The sequence below is a fragment of the Macaca fascicularis genome, chromosome 15, assembly GCF_037993035.2.
Source record: "Macaca fascicularis isolate 582-1 chromosome 15, T2T-MFA8v1.1".
In the NCBI taxonomy this organism is placed as follows: Eukaryota; Metazoa; Chordata; class Mammalia; order Primates; family Cercopithecidae; genus Macaca; species Macaca fascicularis.
In genome coordinates, this window is record NC_088389.1 from 8,244,383 (window position 1) to 8,263,391 (window position 19,009).

The following is a 19,009-nucleotide window of genomic DNA, read 5'->3' on the forward strand; positions in this document are numbered from 1 at the left end:
GCACTCCATAGGTCCTGTGCTCAGCCCCTTGGTGTGAGCTCTTGCAATCTTCTGTTCATCCTCATCACAGCTCTGTGCAGTGGGTGTCCTCCTGATCCCGGTGGGAGGATGGAGGATGGAGGCGGAACGGTGAGTGACAGCAGGATCACATGAGGGGTCTCTCCCGAGGTAGAGAGGGGAACCGGCCCAGAATCTCAGTGCCCATTACGTCCTTCCTACTCCTCCTCTGCCTCTCTGTGACTGACTCAGGCTGCAGGGCCAGACGTATGTGCAGAGTGTGTGTGCGCCCCTGGGGGTGTGTGCTCATATTGGCAGGGAGGGATGTGAGTGTGTACAGAGCGTGTGTGCACACGTGGGGATGTGTGCTGGCATTGGCAGGGACAGATGTGTACAGAGTGTGTGTGCACACCTCGGGGGTGTTTGCTGTTGGCATGGACAGACGTGAGCGTGTACAGAGGAAGTGTACACACCTGGGGGTGTGTGCTGGTGTTAGCATAGACAGACATTAGCGTGTACAGGGCATGTGTACACACCTGGGGGTGTGTGCTTATGTTGTTTTGTAAGCGGCAAATACGTGTCCCGATGCTTCTGGCGGCCCTGCGCCCGTGCTGAGTCCGTCAGTGGCTCTCGGGTTGGGGTCTCCATCTCCCCAGACAGCACTAGAGTGTCTTGAGGTTTCAGATTCTTCCTCTCCGGTTACTTGGGCCTCCTCAGACCGAACATCAGAACCAGCCAACTGCAAACTACAAGAACATTCAAATGCATCTTCAGTAGAGAAAACAAAAGCAATTGGAATAATTTTCCAACATGACCCCGTGGTTAAGCCGTTAGATACTCCAGCTAACAGATTGAGTCACTTTAAAATTCACACCAATTAAAATGGTTGTGAGAGTTGCAGAGCTTTACCGCTAAACCTTGAAATAATTGAAGAGTTCTGCTCCACTTGCTTACAAACTGGGGTTGGGGATAACTTTCAGTCCAAAGTAGTAACCTTCTAAATCCAGCTTAGATGCGAGGCTCCCACTCACACAGGAAGAGACAGAGACCCTTGATTATTCTCCTGTTTCAGATACTTTGTCATTTTTTTTGTATCCTGATCATCACTTCTGCTTTTCCAATTCAAACTAAAGGGAGTTTAGTTCTGTTTTGGAGAAGCTGTGGTTAGTGGTTTCTTTTCATGGTTTGCTTAATCTCTTAAGTCTGGCACTTACATTTATCCAAATGGACTTTTCTTTAGTAAGACGGTGCCATAGCCCAGGGCTTCTCCCTCCATATCTGCTCCCCAGGAGGCCCCCTAGGAATGGGTGCTAGAGATCCAGCCCCTCTCCGTGTGCCATTTTCTTTGAGTCTAATGTAGGTTTGGCTCAGAGAAGAAAAGAGCCCTCTGGGTTAGGTGCCTCTGACTGCTTGCTTGTGAAATGTTTAATGATAAGGCCACTTCCAAACTAATTTTACACATTAATAGTTGTAACTTAAAGTATCACTGCAGTCATAAGAACAAGAAACACTCCCATAAAGTAGATAGGCAGAAAAAAAGCCATAAAAGTTTAATAAGGTGCAAATAAAATGGTGTTGGAAGAATGTACAGTGGGAAATGTTCTCAGTCCAGCCAGATCGGCTGTGGCGTCCTCCTGTAAATACATTCAGCCACGTGTGCCCTGATCGCAATCAGTACTGTGAATTGTGATCCAGAATGTTCTTGGGGGCCGATACCTGGACTGTGCCAGCAGCTGAGTCTGATTGGACGTCACGGCGGTGATGTGCTAGGCGTGGCCAGCTGGGCCGAGGGGTGGCCACCTGTGCACTAGCCACGTGCAGCTGTTATTCTTGTGATGGAGTTGCACGGGGCGTGGCCTGTCCACCTGGGCTACTTAGAGTACCGGGAACCCAACCTCTGGTGGGTGCCTCCCGACATGGGAGCTGTCTTTTTTCTCCAGGGCCCTCTGGCGCTGCAGACCCTGAGTGCACGGGGAGGCAAAGGAGGGCTCTGCTGGGCCATGGAGGTCCCCGAGCAGGTGGTCACTCATTGCTTGTGGAGTGGTCCATGGCCTGTGAGTTTATTCCCGGGGTCTGTGTGAGCGAGGTTAACCAGTTCACAGCTGGGCACTTACCCCTTACACAGGTGATACTAGTTAAAGTGGAATCTATATTAGCTCGCACGGGAGCGTGTGAGGAGCTGGGAGGGTGGTGAGGCTTGGCCCTAGCACTGGAGCCCGGGCTCCTGACGTTCTGCGTCTTCCTGTTGCGGGGCCATCAGGGCCGCTGTGGGTCCTGAAGACAGTAGGTGCCATATGGACCAGGGGATGCGGAAGCCTCTAGAGGCTGTGGGAGGCAAGGAGACAGTCGCTTCCCCAGAGCCAGCCCTGCCGACACCTCGACGTTAGCTGGTGGGACCTGTTTTGGACTCCAGCTTTCAGAATTGGGAGAAAATAAGTCAGTGTTTAGGACGCTAAATTTGGGGTGATTTAGTGGAGAAATAGAAAACCAGCCCACGAAGGTGCACGCATTGAAATGTGCTGTGTCCAGGTGTTCACAGTGGCGTGAGGGGGATGGCATCAGGGTTCTGGGAACTGTGCCGTTTTACTGAAGGAAGGGGGCTCGCCACGCCTTTCCTCATGTAACTGAAGGTATGTATGCCTGCCACACTGCCCAGGAGACAGGGACTAGAATTCTGAGTTTATTTCTTATGGGAACCAAGGTCAGAACACGGTGAGGGCTGAAACGAGCTTCCTACAGCCTGAACTGGGCAGAGGAATCGCAAGTAGTTTGTGTTTTTCTACACAGATCTGTCCTTTCAGGTTTTGTTAAGTTCTGGAAAAAGGGAGAAGCCAGGCACACCTCGGCGACGGACAGTGTTTCTGGAGGTGGTGTGGCTGGGAGGCTCAGAAACTGCCCTCCAAGAGCACTCATCTGTTCCTTATTGCACTAATACCTCATTTACAGAAATCCACAGAAATTACAGAGCTGTGCGGGAGGCCTCTGGTCTGGATGGGTTTGTGTGGACCGAGGTCACGGGGTGTTGTCCCAAGGGCTTATCCTGATCTGGCAGAGGCTCTGTTCCCAAATGATTATGCCACAGTTTCAGAGCCTATATCTGAGTGATAGTCTTTTAACTTTGGTGCATAAAAGCAAACAAAGTATGTCTTGAGAGTCTAAAAATCCGTTTAGTAGCATGGCTGTAAACTCATACATGGGGCATTGGGATGGAGTGAAAACCACCGTCACCTGGCGTGGACGCTGTGTGGTATTCTGTGTGGTGGCCTGCTCGTGCCTTGAGCTCCATCTGCAGTGTGAACAAAAGCTGTGCATTTGAGAAATGTGGGCAGGTCAGCTTGCTCCTCCAGGGGCCTGCAGGCGTCCGGGCGAGGAGCCTGGGATGAGGCCACGTCAGTGGGAAGGAGCTTGGTTGTGTCAGCAGATATGTCTGCCTTTACAGGCCCGCAAGCCCGCCAGAACCCAGTTTTCCTTTGGTCATCTAATGCCAGAAAAAACCCATTTCTTAGAGATTCTCGTAATTTATGTTAATGAACCATTTGACCATACATAAGATGTTATAAATGCATGAGGCTTTATAACTTGGCAGATGTATAACTCGCATGTTATGATTGAATCAAACTGTTGAAGATACTGGTTTCTCTTGAAGATTTTTAGCATTTTATGCGCAAATCAAATGCCAGTAGCATTTTGAAGGAGTATTTTGGAATCGTAAATAAAGTGGGACACTGCTGGGTCTCTGCGATGCTGGTGAGGTGTACGTGACCTCAAGCTCTTGGAGCTTACAAATAAGATTCCTAAATTGTCACACCTGCAGTGCTGGAAGTCAAAGTGGATTTCTGTAAAGGAGGTATTAGTGCAATAAGGAACAGATGAGTGCCCTTGGAGGGCAGTTTCTGAGCCTCCCAGACTCCCCAGGAGGAAGCGGGAGAGGGAGGCAGTTACCCACCAGAACCTGGATGGTGGAGCTGGGTTTGCTGGTGGCCCTGCGTGGCAGGTCATTACGTGCAATAAGGAACAGGTGAGCGCCCTTGAGGGCGGTTTCTCGCTCTGCTTCGGAACTGCAAGTGGAAGACGCCCCAAAGTGGGGGTGGGGGGTGTGGTTGGTTATCCAATGGGGCCGGATTTGCTGTTGGCCGCTGTGTGGCAGGTCACTGCGGGGAGCGATGGGAGGTGAGTGGAGTGGGAATAGAGGATGCACCCTCCACAGCTACTTTTGGGAGTTGGCTCTGGTAGCAGAGGGGGCATAGAGGGATTCCCATGAGGGGCAACACGGCCGGGGTCCCACGTGTGCTGGACGCTGAGGTGTGGCTATATGTGATCTCAGTCTCCACAGCCGTCCTGGGAAGTGGGTTCAGTCACCTTCCTTTCTCACATTTGAGAAATCTCGGGCTTACATCACAGCTGGGTGGGTTGGAACTAATGTCTCAGGCAGGATGTTGGCCCGAGAGCCCAGATCTTAACACCCCCTGCTCTTTTCAGTTCACCAAGCTTGTAGAGAGGGGTGTGTGGTGGTGGGGGGTGGTTGAGAAACCAACACAGTAGAATGGGGGAAGGAAATAAACCAGGCAGGAGACACAGGCTGTGCTTGGGAGGTCTGCACGGGGTGTGGGTGGCACCTCTGGGCCTGTGAACCCCGTTCTGTGCTCTCGGCTTGCCCAACCTTGACCCTCAGCCATATGCTGTGCACTTTAGGTGAAATCTCAGTCCCTCGAGTGATGCAGGCATCTTTTCTCCCTGGCTTTGCCTCTCCTTAAATCATGGAGTCTCAGTGGGGATGGCGGGGTGGTTGGTGGTCCATGGAATTTGCCCTCCACTTCCCCATCCTTGTCCTGTCCTGTCTGGCCTGTTACCTGTGTCTGTGTCTCTTCAGAGCCTGCAAATGAGTGGAGGCCACGGCAGCCTCTCGCTGATTGGCCTCTCAACTTTTTTATTCATCAGAATCGTGTTAAATGCTGATTCCTAGGCACCCCATTAGACTGTCTACGCCTGCCTGGCATGGGTACTTTGGGGAAGGTACAGAGGGTTGCTGGGCTGTTCCAAGAGGGAATTTGCATTTGTAGAATGTCAGCTGTGGTCTTTCCAGCACTCTACTTTCCACGCACACATGGCATTAAACCTGGAAAACGTCTGGGTGCTGTGCTGGTGAGGAAGCCCCGGCTGGACGAGGGGCTGCTGGGGCTCGGACTTGATTCCTGGGCTGGGGGCTGTGGGCTTATTCTCTTCAGTGGGTCTGCCGATGGGACGCCCTGGGAAGTCCTGCTGTGCACTCGGGGAAGGTGCAGAGACACGCTTGGGAAATATAGACCATGGATTTAAAAATTCCTACTGGAACATCTTTTATGAGCAAAGTAATTTGCATCTAACTGTAGACAATCATTGCTTGAATAATTGATTTGTTTACCAAATTGGTCCTATGAACAGAATAAAGTTTTCATTCATGCCTTGTCTAACGTAAATAGGAGCTATTACTACAACCTAAATTAGCTTTAAATTTTGTATCAGATTGCAGTCCAGATTACAAACGGCTGCTTGATAATCTGATTGATAAAACAGAGGAATTTAGTGCTTGGAACCCAGAGTGAAGGGAACAGAATTGCTTTGGTTTCTCAAAAGCGTGTGACTGAGGGGTGACCTGGGGTGAAGAGAAGTGGCTGGAGTCATTACACTGGAGGAGATGATCTGCCCCATCCTTTCTCAGCTGTCTTCTGGATAAAACAAAAGGGCGATAAACAGAAAAATTCAGCACTGAGTTCATCTATTCCCTGAGCTGCTCATATGGTCATTAATGTGACTGGGCTGTATCTGTGAAGCCTCCATACAAGCACAAAGGAATTAGGCTAGAGTAAGGCGGCCAGCGACCTCTGGCGTCTGTGCCACGTGTCATTTCCTGAAGCCCTTTTGGGCGAAATGACAGTCGCAATGTCTGTTGTTCAGAGGAGTGTAATCTCACGTATGAGATACAGATTTTAAACGATGGAGATTTTAAACACCAAAACCAGGAAGCTTGGTGGGAGTGGCTGTCTTCCGAGTGGTTTTCTGTGCTGCCATGGACGAGGCGTGGATGTGTCATCCGTTGGTGAGATCCACTGGTGAAGGGGCTAAGCAAACCCTGGGGGGAGGTGGTGAAACTACATCTCTTCTGGCATCCCTAGTAAATACGTTTTGTAAAACCTGTGAATTTGACCCTAACCCTGAGTGTTGAAGTCTGGTGCAGTGTCTTGAGCCCTCTTCTGCATTGAGGGTGAGTGACTGTAAATGACCGATTCCTCAGTGATGAAAGTTCAAATTTAGCTTCCCTGAGGAAGCCAGACCTCAGTCACCCGTGTCTCCATTAACACTGCGGTCCCTACTCAGGTGGCTGCAAGTTTCCAGGCCCTCCTTGGAGACAGAGCCGTGCGGTGCTTGATGATTTGATAACATCAGCCACCTTCTGTCTAATCACGGTACAGATGATTCTCCTACAAGGAAACGGATCTAGTTTCTTCCCTGATCGTTGGAAGAAGCAGCCTGCCTAGGGACTGCACCGTCCTCTGCACTTTCACAGCGAAGCCTGTGTCTGTCTGCGAGGAGTGTCGTGTGTGTCGTGGGAATCGTGGGAATTGCCTCCTTAATTCTTTCTGCTTTTGAGGGCTCGGACAGCTCTGCCTGTTTCACCCGGGACGAACAGCGGGTGGTCTCTGGCTGCTGTGGGACTAGGGCTTGGGGTGCATCATCACATCCGGTGACCTGTCCAGGTGGGCATATTGTCTTGCCTGTTGGCTGAGGCAGCTGTGATGCCATGGGGGTCATGCTTGTATCAGGGCCAACCCAGTTCTTCCCGTGCACACTTCTGCTGCTGGAGTGCCTTTCCTTATGATGACGTGTTGAATTAGGGTGGAGAATGCAGAGAGGCTCTGGACCTCTCCTTCCCATTCTTACTCCCTGGAGCTGTGATGCTGGACAAGGGAGCCCACAGGCAGAGGCTCCTTTAAATTTAATTAGAATAAAGATTTGATAACATAGCCAAACACATTTGAAAAGAGCTTCACAGATTAAATTCCGGATTCAGCCCTTCAGGCCCAGTGGCCACGTTTTGGGGCTCAGCAGCTGTTAGGTGGCTGTTGTCTTTCTGTGTTGGCTCAGCAGATTGGGACGTTTCTGGTTCAGCAGGCAGTTCTCTTGAATGGCTCTGCCTGTGGTGAGGGCACCTTGGCTGGAGAGCCTCGTGGGGATCCCTTAGGCCTCTGGCTACAGCCAGGCTGCACGGTTCCTGTGCCCCGTGTCCTCTGCAGGCCCAGAGCTATCCCACCACAGAGTCAGCACTGCTAGACTTGGGTACTGTGTGCAGACAGCAGAGGGGCATGTCTGGGTCTTGCAGGGGCTGGGGTGACTGGCCTCTTTGGCCAGGAGCCCGTCTCCGAGTCTTCAGGGGAAATGCATCCACCATCCACACCGTGCACCAGAGGAAAACTGTAGGCTTCTCTGTGGATGGTGAATTGAGATCATGCAGAGTGACTAGGCTTGGGCTCCTGACCAGCGTGAAACCTGATACCTTTAGGTGGAACCTGACATGCCTCCATGTGTATATGGCAAAGAGAATGCAGCGTTGTCAGCTTGAATCCAGATGTGCTCCCGTTTTGAGGTGGAAGGTTCTGGGAGTATTGGCCATTGGTGATTGTCCTGCCATGGAGGACTTTGAATGCAGGCACTGGTTTAGGATAACCCTGGTTTCCTGGTCCTGTATGTGGGCATCCCTGAATATCCCGGGCTGGAGGAAAGCAGGGCAGATGGGAGGGTGACAAGAGGTCAGGTGTTTCCAGCTCTGGGGAGTGATGCCATCAGACGGCTGAGATCAGGTGGCCGGGGAACAAAGCAGGGGTGCATGGAAATGTCATGTTTCCTGGGGCATGGGGAGGACCTGTTGAACTCTATTCCTGGGCAACAGTTCTTCCATTCTCAGGAATCTGTGCCATTGTAACTGAGTAGCAAATTCTAGAATTGCTCTAATTACTTACTGTTAAGTCCCCATCCCAATTACCATGAATTAGTAACAGTGATAACAGTTTGCCTGGTCAAACCTTACTAAGAAAAACCAGTGGAACTAGTTTTAGTTGCCTCGAGTTCCCTCCAAATCGCTTAGCGGCTTATGTCCCCACAGCTGCTGCAGTTCTTCCTGGGCCTGGCAGGCACATTCCAGACGTTGACATCTCAGGTCAGATGCAGGCGTGCATATCACAGAAAATCGCACTGTGCTGTGATTGGCTTGAGCTGACGTTCTCTAGGTGAGAGGCGGAGGCCGAGGACCTGTGAGGGACTGTCTTGAGTGTCCTCTCATTGACTTGGAGCAGATGCACATCTGTTCTTCAAAAGTTCTAATGGGATGAAATTAGAAATTGGAATTTTTAAAATTCATGTGTTACGAACTCTGTTCAGTGATTTCCTCTGAAATGAGAGACCATTTGCAGATGAGGCATTGAGCCTACAGCTCTCCTTAGAACTGTCCTAGACCTCGATGCCGTCCTTTGGCCTCTTCCTGGGTGTGGGGTGCTCTGCTTGAAGCAAAACCACGTGGTCTGTGCATCACTACTGCAACCAGCTCAACGTACACACCCACTGGGAGGGGGGCCAGATCACTTAACATTTTAAATGCATTTAACATTAAACCAGCAAGTCAGCCAGTGCTTTCTGTAACCAAGCTGCCTGGCTTATGGGAACCTGACACTTAATTTTTCGGGAGAGAATACTTGCTTCTGTGGAGTGTCAATATTTGTCTCATTTGTTGAGACTCTGCTCAAAGTGATGAACGTGTGTAAATTAGGACCCTTTTGTGTAAATTGGGCCACAGAGCTCTCTAGGCACAGTCAGGGGAGTAAACGGCTGTGAAAGATGTCGCCTGATGTGAGCCGTGACCAGGCACTTTGGAACCTGGGATCCCATCTCCAGCCTTTCAAAGGACGTAGAGGAATCGGCCTGATGTGAGCCCTGGCCGGGCACTTTGGAACCTGGGATCCCATCTCCAGCCTTTCAAAGGACATAGAGGAATATAAAATGCAGATGGGAGAGTTCATATTTTGGGCATCTCTGTTCTTTTGAAATCAAAGTGCAAAGAAAAAGTTTTGCCTTGAGGTCTTACCCCATCCTTGTTTTTCTCCTGAGGTTTTAACATTTTCTTAACTGCTTTTTTCTCGCCTGATCCTTGGGGAACTTCTATCTTCATATCTTCTTAAAAGATACGGTTAAATTCAACACTGAAATTTACAAACATACATTCATATTATTTTTCTTTAAACTGATGTATCTGACATTGGTGAAGAACTAACTGGGTATATTGGTGTATTTTTATTTTTTTGAGATAGTCTTGTTGTGTTGCCCAGGCTGGAATGCAGTGGCGCGATCTTGGCTCACTGCAGCCTCACCTCCTGGTTCACGCCATTCTCCTGCCTCAGCCTCCTGAGTAGCTGGGATTATAAGTGCCTGCCACCATGGCTGGTTCATTTTTGTATTAGTAGAGATGGGGTTTCAACATGTTTGCCAGGCTGGTCTTGAAATCCTGACCTCATTTAATTCGCTCACCTTGGCCTCCCAAAGTGCTGGGATTACAGGCATGAGCCACCACACTTGGCCTGGGATATTCTTGATTGTAACTGTAATAGATGCCTTTAATAAAAACAAAACAGAACAACAACAACAACAAACAGCTGTCTGAAAAGACCCAAAATTAAAGAGCTCACTTGGACAGGGATTAAAACACCAGTTGAATGGCCTAGCACAAACCATAGTTACATGGGCCACTCGGCCTGTTAGATCCTTAGGGTATTTGAAGTCGTGGGGATATTTGCATTTCTGCTTCTGGATATCGTGTCAGTATGAATTCGGCTAGTGTTTGAGGGCCAGGCTCAGATCCAGGAAAGCAAGAGCCCCTGCCCTCACGGCACTTCTCTTCCGTGTGTGTGTGTTAGGAAAATAGAAAGCATAAGATATTTTTTTCAATGAGCTGGGAAGATGGAAAAATAAGCTTAAGATGTTTACTTGTTCAGAAGAAGGGAAGTGCAAGGAATACTCAGCTTTGTTGCTGCTGAAGGAGGCCCCTGGCGGAGGATATTTCAGAGGTGGGGTTTGTCTGAGAAAGGTGGCAAGAGGCAAATAGGATGCCCCATCTGGTTTGCCAGAGATGGGGAAAGTCCGTATCCCCAAAACAGCCTCGGCATTCTGGCAAAGGCTTTGGAAAACCAGCTAGGGTGTGGGACGTTGTTGGCTGCTGGGTAGAAGGAAAACATTGCTGGTCCTGAGGACTGTACTGTTCTTCCACTGCTATAAAGAACTACCTGAGGCTGGGTAATAAGGAAAAAAAAAGTTTAATCGGCATACAGTTCTGTGGGCTGTACAGGTTTCTACTTCTGGGGAAACAGAGTGGAAGGTGAAGGGGAGACAGGCATGTCTTCACATGGCTGGAAGGGGAGAGAGAGTGAAGGGGAAGGTGTCATGCACCTCCAAACAACCAGATCTCAGAACTATCATGAGGACAGCACTAGGGGGATTGTGCTAAACCATTAGAAACCACCCCCATGAGTCAGTCACCTCCCACCAGGGCTCACTTCCAACAAAGGGTTAGAGTTCAGCATGAGATTTGGGTGGGGACACACAGCCACACCATGTCAGGCTTCCCATTCTTCTCCTGCACATGCTTCGCAAATGGTTCTGTCATTGGTTTTTGTTTTTGTTGATACATAATATGTGTACATATTTTCAGAGTGCATGTGATATCTTGATTCATCCCTATATTGATGAAATCTGTGTACTTGAGATGTCTTTCACTTTAAATATTTTCTTTTCCTTATGCTGGTAATGTTCAAGTTATTCTCTCCTAGCTGTTTTGAAATACACAGTAGATGACCCACTGCCATCCCCCTGCTGATTTATCAATAGTAGGTCTTGTGCTCACATTAGGCTGTGTGTTTGTGCCCGATACGAGCCTCTGCCTATCCTGCTTATGAGTGGACTCTGCTGGGCCCTGTTGACCACCTACTCTTGGCCTCCATGAGATCTGCTCTCAGCTCCTGCTTATGAGTGAGAACATGCTCCGTTTCTTTGCTTGGCTCGTTTGCTTAACGTAATGTCCTCCAGCTCCATCCATCCTGTCTCGGATGACAGGGATCTCAGCTGTATGGTGGAGTATTGCTCCTGTGAATGTTCGGGCCACATTCCCTTCATCCCCTGTTGACGGGCACTCAGGTGATTCCAGATCTTGGCTGCTGTGGATGGTGCTGCATTGAAGCTGAGAGCAGTCACTGGCTTTATACTCGGGGGACGTGAGCCACTTTGATGTTCTCAAGCAGCCATTCCCCAAAGTCCTCCGTGGAATGCCGCTTTCCTTTGTGCCCATGGTTTCCACTAGGATGAAGAGCTGGGAAGGGGCTTCGAGTGAACCCTTGGGTTTCTGTCTTTAATTGGTACCCAGCTGCACTGACCAAGTGGGGGTCCCAGTGACCCTGGACACTACCTCACATAAGGTCCAAAGATGCAGTTAGGTTCTTTTTTTAACTTAAAAAAAAAAAAACAAAAAAAAACCCTTTTGACCTGGTTAAGCTATAGCATTATCAGTTAGTGTTTTTCTTATTGGAAAGGTGTATATTTTATTTTCTAAGAAGGAAAGAAATCCTGTTAAATATTCTAACTACAGATTAAATCATGTCAAGGAAAGAGGTACTATTTTGGGGGAAAATTATCCCTTCATGTCAATGATCAAGGAGAGGACTTAGATTGTTTAATTGAGTTAATTATGAAATCTTAAGTGGTTTTGAGAAGATGAGCTGTGGATGCTGCAAGACATGAGACTGATGGTGATTTAATGTGAGTCAGCCCTGTCAGAATGTGACTAATATTTAAAGCTTGCTCCAGTATTGCTTGATAGATTGTAAGTTAATGTAAAGATGTGTTTGATGCTTTTATTTTACAAACTATTATGGAGAAAAAGTTTGACAGCCAAGGAACCACCTTCAACCAATTTCTTCCTACTTTCTATCACTAGAAAAATTTGTCCTGTTAATTCCAGAATTTACTTTTGGAAAGTTCCTGTAAGGAGAGCAGAGGTATTGGTGGTTGAATGGTGACTTGAATTTAGGTGAAGATCGTTAAATATTTCATAGTCATGTTTGTCTTGGTGGTTTTAGCAATTTTATATTAAATTTAGAACTGCGAGTGAAACCAAATGTGTTCTTTTGCTTTTGTGATACTCCTTTGTATGACTATACTGGTAAAGAATGATAAAATGTGTATCGGGTATTTTTTCTGTGTAGATATTAGGATTTTGAGGGGAACAAATTAATCATTCTTCTAATAGACATTGTGCTGTGTGTTGGGTCCTTTGTATATTAGTTGAATCACTATAATGAGGACAACATGAAAGTTTGTTTCTATACAAGATCTTTTATATGCTGACTTGTGTTACGCAAAATCCTTCATCCTCTAAGAAGACTAAGCAATGGGTTGGAGGAGAGGTTTAATCAACTATTAGGTTTATTCTAAATGCCCAGAATTGAAAGCAAGTACGAATTATGTTTTTGAAGTGTGGTGTGTGTGTGTGTTGGACTCCTTTTTAGGTCATGGGAGGGAGGTAAAGCAAAGATCAGATTTGCTGATAAACATTTGTACATATGCTAGTGGAGAAGTCATATGACTTGACTGCACCTGCGTACTCTGATTTTGGTTTTGTTAGTGTCTGTAGCTACAAGCCACAGCCGCCTCTGGGACTCACCCTGAGGGGCTGTGATGGGGGTTATTACAGAGTTGTGTGTCTTAGCGAATGGCACAAACGGTCTTGTGGGCCTACTTTGGCTTTGTTTGAATCTGTAGATTGTTAAACTAAAATTAACATTTTGAAGATTATAAATTGTGATTCTTGTCTAAGAAGAGGTTTCTGTTGTCTCTGAAGACAGGAGCCACAATACAGATGGTCCCTGGCTCACAAAGGTTACATTTGTGATTTTTTTTTTCAACCTTGTGATGGTGTGAACTAGTCACACTCAGTGCATTGTTCGGCCTGAGATGGGCTGCCTCTGGATGAACCCATTGTAAGTTGAAACTATTATGTCAGTACTTTATAGATTTTTCAGAAGTAGACGGCCTTTTCCCACACCCTTGGGCTGAGTTTTGTCAGAGGCTGGTGTGTGGGAAGCACCACACCCACATTCTGACAGGTCAGAGTGGAAATTTGTTTTTCCTTCCCTCCAGTCTGGTCCAGCTGCTCCCTGGTTGGCCAGAAGAAAATCATGCTTATCCAAGTCATAGGCAAACCCCTGAAGTCAAACATTTGTCTTTTTTCTTTAATATACCCATTTAGTTTTTATGGGACGATAGATGGAGAAGTGTTTTTTAGGGGAAAATTAATTTCTTTAATTACAGAGAACTTTTTGGACAAAAACTGTAATCCAGAAGCTATTGTGTAATAAGATCTAGTTAAATACTACAGTTGAAAGCTCTTTATATTTGATCTTAAACTTGGGCCTGGTATGCATGTCCGCACGCTCATGCTCATGACGCCAGGCTCAGCTGTGAACTACAGGCACGGTACAGACTTTCTGGTTGCTTTTTTGAAAGTCTTACTGCTTGGCCTCTCGGACTCAAATGTTGAGTTAGGTTGATTCTGTTCAGAATGTTCATCCCTCCATCTAGGGTCCAGTCATCTTTCAGGAAGGAACCGTCTTCCTCATCTTTGTCCCCTACAGTATTGTATATTTAATAGTTAAATAGTTAAATATTTATAGGTTAACATTAATGACTGATCTGTTCATTAGGAGGAAAACAATGCCAATTTTTACATCATTATAATGGACTTGTTAAATGACTGTTAGTATAATGAAGTTTACATGGCAAAAGAGGCTTTGCAGATGTGACTGTAACGGACAGTGAGATGGGGGAGGACCCTGGGTTGTCCAGGTGGGGTCCAGTGTCCTCATATGTGCATTGATGGGAGGGAGTACGAGAGTCTGCCTCAGAGGAGGAGACCTGAGGATGAGATAGAGGCCAGAGGGCTGTGGGGCTGAGGGCGGGCGTGGGGTAGGGGCCGGAGGGGCATGGGCCAAGGGTGGGGCAGGGGCTGGAGGGGTGCAGGGCTGAGGCCGGGGCAGTGGTCAGAGGGGTGTGGGGCTGTGAACCAAGCTGCATGGTGGCCTCTATGAATTGGGAGACTCCAGGCAGGAACACAACCTACTGACCCCTTGACTTCAGCCCTGGGACTCCTGACTTCCAGGGCTGAGAGGAGGTTTGCGTTTGTGGTAATTTGTTGCAGCAGCAATAGGAAGTTAATGCAGTGTATCTGTTCTTCACCTCCAAACCTTTGAAAAGTAACCCTGTTTTATTGGCCTTTTGTGTGCCCTAAATTCTAATGAGATGGTTTGTAGGAAATAATGGACACAAACGATGGCAGAACACAAAGTTGGACAGAAGCAGTGTCTTCTGTGGTTCTGTAGTTTGGGTCTGTGAGGTTAGATTTCGGTCAGAGTGTGTGGTCTTGTTCAGCGTATACCTGGAGTACTTGTTCAGAGCTCCTGGGGGAGTGGTCTTTAACACTGTTAGCATTAAAACTCCAAGCACATCAGGGCCAGAGTTCCTGAGTCAGTGTTAGGTCACCTTTGAATAAGAGTTGGCGTGTAGAATCTGCCCACTTTACTAGCATGAAGCAGCACATTTTTTTTTATTTTTTGAGATGGAGTCTCGTTCTGTCACCCAGACTGGAGTACAGTGGCTCGGCCTCGGCTCACTGCAACCTCCGCCGCCTGTACTCAAGTGATTCTCCTGCTTCAACCTCCAAATTGCATGATTTATTTTTCTGTTTTATATACTTAGTATATGACAACTCTGCAAACTTTATCAATACAAATGACATGCCAGAACTTATGAGAATCCAGCATTTTCCCATGCAAATTAGTAGTGATGTGGAATTCCTGGGCTGGTTTGGTTTTATAAGACGTAGGGGCAGATTCTTTGCCTAATTTCTGTGGAGCTAACAATTGTTAATCACCCAACACTCTTACCTCCCCCAACAGCTCAGGTGAGCGGGTTACCCCCGCTGTCATGATGAGAGGCAGGAGACTGAGGCTCAGATGAGCAGGTGACACATTACTGTCCAGCCCCACCCACCCCGTAGTTTCCTGCCATGGCTCAGCTATCTTTCTACGAGAAAGGACAGACACCCTGGTGCTGGGTAGAATTCCTTGTGAACCCCTTTGCATCCTCCAGGGAGTTCTTGCTTTACGGTGGTGGCTCACGGGGAGGCCTCTGGCCCACTGAGAAAGTGACTCATGTTGTAACATTACTGTCTCTCTGTCCGGCTGCTGTCGATTGGGTGATTTGTAAAGAGACATTTATTGCTCACAGCTCTGGAAGCGGGAAAGTCCAAGGTCAAGGCAGTCCAAGGTCAAGGCACCTGCACATCTGGTGTTCCAGGGCCTGTGGCATACAGACGGCAGCACCTCACAGGGTCTTGCGTGGCAGCAGGCGTCTCATCGGGACTCATATGGTGGAGGAGCAGGAGAGCTCCTCCATCTCCTAACAAGGACACCAACCCCAGTCCTGAGAGCAGGCCTTCCCAAAGGTCCCACCTCTTGATGTATCCCATCGGAGATGGTTTCAGCATGAGGTTTTGGGGACATTCAGGCCAAAGCCATTGCTCTGCCACGGTGTTAGGGCTGCATGGCATCATTACTGCAGCAGAGCCACAGCCTTCTCATGTGCATTTGCTGCAGGAGGAAGACGCAGGTGCCTGTGCATGTTGGGGTTCAGTGCAAGAAGTTGAGACCCTCTGGGAATCTTAGCAGGAGGAACTTAAGGCTTTGAGAACTGACACCTTAGGACGGTACTTTTCTTCAGACTGTAAAAACCTTGGTGTGTGATAATACTGAACATTTCCTGAGCCCTGTGATGCTGTAAAACAGTGGTGGTTAAGACATTCCCCCTCCCCACAACTAGGCCCCCACTTTTACTGCAAGAAGCCCCTTCCCATGTGGCTTAGGCTGACTGGCGGATGACCATTTACCGAGGAGAAGGCCAGACACAGGCCTTCAAACCCCCCATCTCTGCCTTATAAGTGATTAGCTAAACTGCCGGTTCCCACTGATCAATCACCTCCCACCTTGAAATGGTTCTTCGTGGTGCAGTTGCGCCTAGGGGGGTGGACTTGTCTTTGACTGTTGCCTTCCACAGAGGACGGTTAGGGTGGGCAGGAAAGAATTCTCTGCTACACGTCTGCATTCCAGGCTGTTTCCAGAAGTGGGAATTCTTGTGCCCTGGAGTCTGGGAATGGATTTCTAGTGTCCCAGCTTCAGGTGGAGTTGAAATTGAGTGAGACAACCCGCCACACCCATCTGGAGCCAGGAACTAGAGCCATTTTTAAAGTGGCAGTTTCTCCATAAGATTACCCAAAAAATGCGCTCAGCACGTTTCTTTCTTTCTCATATGCATTTGGCCATCTAAAATGGGAATGGTGGTTTTTTGAAGCATGGATGTAGTTTTAAATTTTGAGTATTGTAAACCTTAATGTAGCTTCTTAAAATGTTTGCCTGATTATTTGGAGATTTACTAAACCTTTGGAGTGGTAATCATGAATTGATCTATATGACTTTGCTTTCTATGATGCAATGAAAGTACTCTAATGAAAACCTCTGCAGTTGGGTCAGCAGGCGATTGGCCAAAACAAATTCTGCTTTTTGGGTTTCTTTAACCAAACAAGGGAGTAGAGTGTAGGCCGAAGTGGCAAATTCATTTCAGAGCACGCCAGAGCCCTCAGTGATTGAGCAGCCTTCTCAGGTGAACGTGTAATGTGCCGTGAGTCTTGGCAAGCCTGGCTACTGATGTGTGCACGTGACATCACAGAGCCACACCTAGGAAGATGTGGTTTCTGTAACAAGCTTTGGAAAACCAAAGTTCAACTTAATTATCCAACTTTGTTATAGAAAAAGCTTAGATCAGATGGCCAAAGACCTGATTGTTTCATGGTTGACACATGGTTATAAAATTGCCCTTACTTGGTGCCAATCGGTGTTGGTCCACAGTGATACTCCTCCAACCTCACTGAATAGTTTGGAGACTGATATGAGACTGTGAAAATCTCCTTAAGGTGAAAAGGGCTCTGGGGCACCCGGGAATATCCGCACACCTGTGGCCATTCCCCTATAAGGTGGAAAGGACGGCTGGGTCACGCGGGAGCATCCGCACACCCATGGCCGTCCTCTTTAAGGTGGAAAGGGCTGCTGGGGTGCCCCGCAATATCTGCTCACCCGCGGCCATTGTTCCTGTCCCCCTTTCTGCTCAATCACCTCTGTGTTCCCGCATTCAGGCTTTGGGACAGCTCATCCCCTGGGCTGGTGAGGAAGGAGTGGGAGGTTGTTCTGAGGCTCTGTCACTGTCTGCCCTGTCATGAGCTGGGGAATGCAGTGGCAGTGACCCTGGAGGAGTCTGGTCAGTGAGGGCTCCGGCAGGAAATGCTGAGGCTTGAGGTGGCTCTGCCAGTTGTAACCAAATGTCTTCCCTCTTATTTCCATGATTCCTTCTAGTTCTGCACCTTGCACTGCAGAGTCTCTGTGTGTGTATAAATATACATGAGTTACGATACAGGTGTCTCTTTCCCCTCTGTCTGGGGCTGGGCCCAGGGAGTGAAGTGCAAGACCCCCTTACTGCTGGATGCCCACCAGCACGAGGCACTGCCTACCCTGCTAACGAATGCCTCCAGCGAGTCCTGGAAGCCTCCTTCTGAGCACCTGGCCTGTTGACGGTGTATACGGGAGACAACTGAGCTCCCCTTGCCCCACCCTGAGCAGAGACTGGGGAGGCGGCGGTAGCACTGCCCCCATGGTGCATCCTTGGTGCATGGAGGAAAGTGTGTTCATGCTTAAAACACAGCTCATCCTCTCAAAAGCAGGGTGACAACCACATTTACTTCTGGAATCTTAAAATAGGGCCCGTCTCTTTGAGAGAAGAACGTGGTATGTATGAGTGTACCTCCATTGTTTTCTTTGAGACAGTTTCCCTCTGTCACCCAGGCTGGAGTGCGGTGGTGCGATCTCACTGCAAGCTCCGCCTCCCGGGTTCATGCAATTCTCCAACCTCAGCCTCCCAAGTAGCTGGGACTACAGGCACCTGCCACCACCCCTGGCTAATTGTTTGTATTTTTAGTAGAGACGGGGTTTCACCGTGTTAGCCAGGATGGTCTCGGTTTCCTGACCTCGTGATTCGCCCACCTCTGCCTCCCAAAGTGCTGGGATTATAGGTGTGAGCCACCGCGCCGGGCCGTATGTGTGTACCTATTTACAAGTCTTGCCCGACCTTTGCATTGAAAAATTATTGAAAAACTTAAGGATGTAACTGACAAGAACTTTATAGGTTTCTCCAAGGAAAAATTTGGAAAAGTTAAGTGAACCCATAGTGTGTTTTACTTCTATGAGTCCCATACTTGGATTTTTAAATGTGGGCAAAACATCTGTATGTTCTTCAGCCTGATTTCCGTGGAATCGTGCATGAAACGTGCTGAAGTTGCCGTGCGGATTTTGTTATGTGGCGGTGACAAGTGGGGCTGGTCATTAAACAACTGGAGGGATCCCTGTCCTTTCTGTGCTCCTGTTGGACGCTAGGCACGTGCTTGGGTGTTTTCTGTGCGTGTGGACAAGACGGGGACAATTTCCAGATTCACATGGTGGTATCTTCTCCCTTTTCTGTTAAAACGTGTCTTCTGCTGCTTCTACATAGACCAAGTGTTTCTTTCTCTTGCCTGTCTATATAAACACTGTTTAACAAAAACTGTATTGTAGACATGTGAAGCTGAATTCCACATGATACAGCAGATAGAGATGACTGAGTATACTGTTTTGTGGAAGGAAGGTTTAAAATGATTTTTAGCTTTTTCCCTGAAATAGGGAATAATTTTAACTTTTTCCCTGAGATAGGGAATAATGAAATGGGAAAATAATTAAATTTTCCCATTTAATTGTTAGATTATATTTAATTATTAGATTATTCATGTATTGCAAGGGAAAAAGGAACT